The sequence below is a fragment of the Littorina saxatilis genome, linkage group LG13 (assembly GCF_037325665.1).
Source record: "Littorina saxatilis isolate snail1 linkage group LG13, US_GU_Lsax_2.0, whole genome shotgun sequence".
NCBI lineage: Eukaryota > Metazoa > Mollusca > Gastropoda > Littorinimorpha > Littorinidae > Littorina > Littorina saxatilis.
This window is the reverse complement of record NC_090257.1, coordinates 10,815,326-10,820,325: the sequence shown is the minus strand read 5'-3', so window position 1 is coordinate 10,820,325 and position 5,000 is coordinate 10,815,326. Positions and strand designations below refer to the sequence as shown.

Here is a 5,000-nt window from a genome sequence, read left to right as displayed (position 1 = left end):
CAAAGACAGAGACAGAGACAAAGACAGAGACAAAGACAAAGACAGAGACAGAGACAAAGACAGAGACAGAGACAGAGACAGAGACAGACAGAGAGATTTTCCGGACATTCTCACATCCGCATTTCAACATAACTCCGCTCTCAACCTAGTTTTGCCAACCTCATTCTCAGCTCAACCCCACCCCGACTCACTCTTCATTTTCACCTGGCAGCACTGGTGATCCGTGATAGCCTAATTAAGGGCAAACATACTAATCTTGTTTCAGTAGCGCTTGTGCAGAAAGCAGCTAGTTTGTAGATCTTTATTTGGTAGTGTAAGGATGCCCTGATAATTCACAAAATAACAATTGTTGTACGCTGCAGGCAAACCAAAATGTACCCCCCCCCCCCCTCCTCCCCATTTACCACCAATCCTGCTTTTACTAATCACGATACCCAATCATACCATACTCCGTCCCTACTCACTCTTCATTTTTACCTGGCAGCAGAGGAGATCCGTGAAAGCCTAATTATAGGGGCAAACATACTAATCCTCCTTCGGTGACGGTTGTGATGAATGACTAAATAAAAGCAACGCCAATAAACGAAGCGCGTGTTGCCCGCGCAATGCCAAATTTGAGCAAGCCTTTCATAATTCAGGTCACTAATAATGTTCTGCTGCCATTTTAGAATAATGCGGGTATGGTTTTGTCCCTGCTGTTGTAGATGCTCGAACAGAATTAGATATTTCATTTTTGTTCGTTGAAAAGTTTTGCATTAAAGCCACATCCATTCCTGCTGATAGCAAGCGGCTTGCATGATGATCTGAAGCTTTCATTACTGAAGCCTAACTTCCCGTAAAAGAAACAAGTCGCGTAAGGCGAAATTATTACATTTAGTCAAGCTGTCGAACTCACGGAATGAAACTGAACGCACTGTATTTTTTCACCAAGACAGTACAGCTTCGTCAATCCCCGCGAGAAGGAAATCGCTCATCTCCCACGTGCAAAACGCAGTGAAATTAACACGCCAGAATAGCGCGGTAGCGTATTGTGCTAAGCAGAGAGCGTGACAGTGCCGCCTCAACTTTCACGAAAAGCCGGATATGACGTCATCAAAGACATTTATCAAAAAAATGAAAAAACATCTGGAGCTACCATACTCAGGATCTCTCATGTCAAGTTTCATGAAGACCGGTCTAGCAGTTTTCTCTGAATCGCTCTATACACACACACACACACACACACACACACACACAGACAGACACACATACACCACGACCCTCGTCTCGATTCCCCCCTCTACGTTAAAAGATTTAGTCAAAACTTGACTAAATGTAAAAACCGACACCACCCCCCCCCTCCCCCCCTCCCCCTCCCCCCCCCCCCCCCAACATCAAAATATCCTCTCTCTCCTTACCTTCACTCCCGCCTCATAATCCCTCCCTCTCTTCAATACTCTCGATAGACACTAACACACACACACACACACGGACACACACACACACACACACGGACACACACACACACACACACACGGACACACACACACACACACACACGCACGCACGCACACACACACACACACACACACACACACACACACACAATCACACATACACACACAATGATCCGCTTTGTTTTTGTTTTCTCTTTGTCTTGCCTACTTTTATTTTGATGTTATTCATCAACAGTTGAAATCCGACTACAAGGGAGAAGATTGTTCATGATAATCTGTGAATATAGCAGGATTCAAAGACAGATTGACTGTGACAGACACAGAGACAGAAAAGAGCATACACACAAACAGAACGAAAGACAGAGACGGACAAAGATATACAGACAGAGACATAATTATTGTCAACCAAGATTATGAGTACAGTTTGAGCAAATTCAATGATTGACGGAAACTCTTGTTTTGTTATTAACTCTTTGCGATATCTTTGCTCTATTTTACAAGGCCAGCTGGCACAGTTGGAACTGAAAGAGTCCCAGCAAAGGATGGCAGCCAGGTATGACCGCACAGCAGCCAAGACTGCCACGGGTTCCGTGGAGTACCTGGAAAAAATCGTCAAAGAGAAAAATGAGAAAATCGCAGAGTGAGCATCTTAACTCATTACGAAATTATGATTTTTATTTGTTTGTTTGTTCTTGTGCGGGTGTTTGGTTTGGTGGATGGGTGAGTGTGCGTTTGTGTGTGTGTGTGTGTGTGTGTGTGTGTGTGTGTGTGTGTGTGTTGGGTGTTGTGTGTGTGTGTGTGTTTGTTGGGTGGTGTGTGTGTGTGTATGTGTGTGTGTGTGCGTGTGTGTGTGTCTGTGTGAGTCTGTTTTTGTTGGGTGGTGTATGTGTGTGTGTGTGTTTGTTGGGTGGTGTGTGTGTGTGTGTGTGTGTTTGTTGGGTGGTGTATGTGTGTGTGTGTGTGTTTGTTGGGTGGTGTGTGTGTGTGTGTGTTTGTTGGGTGGTGTGTGTGTGTGTGTGTGTGTTTGTTGGGTGGTGTGTGTGTGTGTGTGTGTTTGTTGGGTGGTGTATGTGTGTGTGTGTGTGTGTGTGTGTGTGTGTGTGTGTGTGTGTGTGTGTGTGTTGGGATGGGGCTTGCAGGTGGGGGCTGTGTGTATGTGTAGTATGAGAGTGAACATGCGCGCTTTCTGTTTGTGTGTGTGTGTAATTGGCAAGGGGGTGTCTGAATGCTTGTAGTATTTCTTATGTGATAACCAATGTGCTGTATTCTCTCAGTTTTGCTGATGTTATACGCTTGGTACATATATTTACTCATTTTCCTTAAATAACATGTGATAACATTACTTCATAGCTAAGCACATGATTTTACCTATGGCACAACACAAATCTCTAGCCTTCCTCTCTGAGATGCGTTTGAAGACAGACTGTTAAAAGAGAATAAATGTATGTACATAATTATGATAGAATAATGATGCATGAATTGAAGAAATGTATAAGAACACAAGAATGTATGAATGACAAAGAACAAATGTTTATTTTTGAATGTTTTATGTATGTTTTATTACGGACACAAAAGCTCAGCAATGCAATTTCTCTTTTAGAGATTAATAAAGTTTATTGTATTGTATTGTATTTCAATGATACCTTGCGACAGGTTACAACGAGAGAAGAACGTACAGCTGTGGGAGAGAGAAAAAGAAAAAGCGCTAGCTGAATACAAGACCAGGTTTGTTTGTTTGTTTAACGCCCAGGGCGGTGCTGCTTCTATATATATATATACGACTTGTGTCTGTGTGTGTGTCTGTGTGTGTGTCTGTGTATCTGTGTATCTGTGTATTCGTCATGCACGGCCAAAGTTCTCGATGGATCTGCTTCAAATTTGGTGGGCTTATTCAGAGAGACCCCGGACACAACCTCATCGATGAGATATTTCAACACGTGCTCTCAGCGCGCAGCGCTGAACCGATTTTGGTTCCACCTCAGCTATTTTGGTTCCACCTCAGCTACCCGGGCCCCCATACCGACACACCAAAGCCAAAGTTCTCGGTGGATCTTTTTCAAATTTGGACACCGTATTCAGCTACACCCCGGACACAATATCATCGATGAGATATTTCAACACGTGCTCTCAGCGCGCAGCGCTGAACCGAATTTGGTTTTTGTGTTCATTTCACCATTATAAGTAGCTCTTCCTTATCTTCTCATCTTCTCCATGTTTTCAGCGTTTACCTCCCTTCCTTCGTATGGTGCACTTTTGTATGAAGGGGGCATCTTCGGATATTCCCCGTTCTGTTACTATTTTTAGAAGGTCACCGCAGTGTCCAGAACGTAAATTGGACCCGTAAATTATCCTCACTGTAAAAGTGCAAAGGTCGAATCAATTTATAGCCACGCGAAAAATACACTGTCATCTATCTCTCTATAGATACGGCTTATCTGTGTTTGTGTGTGTGTGTGTGTGTGTGTGTGTGTGTGTGTGTGTGTGTGTGTGTGTGTGTCTCTATGTGAGGAACACCTGTGCATTGTTCAGTTCTGTTTGTGATGTGGTCTGGCGGCTTTTGTGTAATTTTTTTTTTTTTATTTTTTTTTTTATTTTTTTTTTTTTATATAATATCATATCAACCCAGTCCTGTCCTTAAGAGGCTGACAAACAATGCCTGTAGGACACAAATTTCCCTAAAAAAAGTAATTTTGTGTACTGGCCTTCCTTTGAGAAGCCATAACAGTTCAAAAGGGCTTAGAGATAAGCTCTAACTTGCTCAGTCCTGTTTGAGTGGAGTTCGCCTCCAAAGGTGATTAACACGGTTACATTCGTCGACAAGGATGGGACTCGATATGGTCAGGAATGGCATTATGGCCACTGAATCATTTTCGTGCTGTTCCCATTCCACGAATCTGGGAGGGACCTAAGCTTGGCGGGTCCATTGTTCGGACCCGGCGAAGCCGGCGTACGGCTCTAAGTACTTCTTCCCGGCGAAGCCGGCTACCCGGCGAAGCGGGTATTCATTCTAGTCTATCTATCTATATCTATATACGGCTTGTGTGTGTCTGTCTGTCTGTCTGTCTGTGTGTTCGCTATGCACGGCCAAAGTTCTCGATGGATCTGCTTCAAATTTGGTGGGCATATGCAGGTAGACTCCGGACACAATCTGGTCGATGAAAATTTTAAACACGTGCTCTCAGCGCGCAGCACTGAACCGATTTTGGTTTTTATGTTTTTTCTGTACATTCATTCCCAGTAACTCTTCCTTATCTTCTCCAGTGTTTTGCGCGTTTATCTCCCTTCCTTCGTGTTGCGTCAATCGCGTACGGTTCGCCAGGTATTCGGGTATTCGGCTCTACTTCTTTCCTCTACTTCTTCTGTCTCTTTCTGTCTCTCCGTGCTTGCGTGTACACACGGGGGTGTTCGGACACCGAGGAGAGTCTGCACACAAAGTTGACTCTGAGAAATAAATCTCTCGCCGAACGTGGGGACGAACTCACGCTGACAGCGGCCAACTGGATACAAATCCAGCGCGCTACCGACTGAGCTACATCCCCCGCCCTGAATGGCGGGGTAAAAACG

General features: G+C 44.3%; 1 long non-coding RNA gene across 1 annotated transcript in view; it reads left to right on the top strand.

Annotated features, from left to right (window-relative positions):
• Positions 1-1,628: 1,628 nt before the first annotated feature.
• The window catches only part of LOC138983576 (uncharacterized), a 5,848-nt gene continuing 2,476 nt past the window's right edge, over positions 1,629-5,000 (top strand). The window contains exons 1-2 of the long non-coding RNA XR_011461199.1: positions 1,629-2,076; positions 3,090-3,161. This is a non-coding gene — a long non-coding RNA (uncharacterized lncRNA). The remainder of the gene's footprint in view (positions 2,077-3,089; positions 3,162-5,000) is intronic.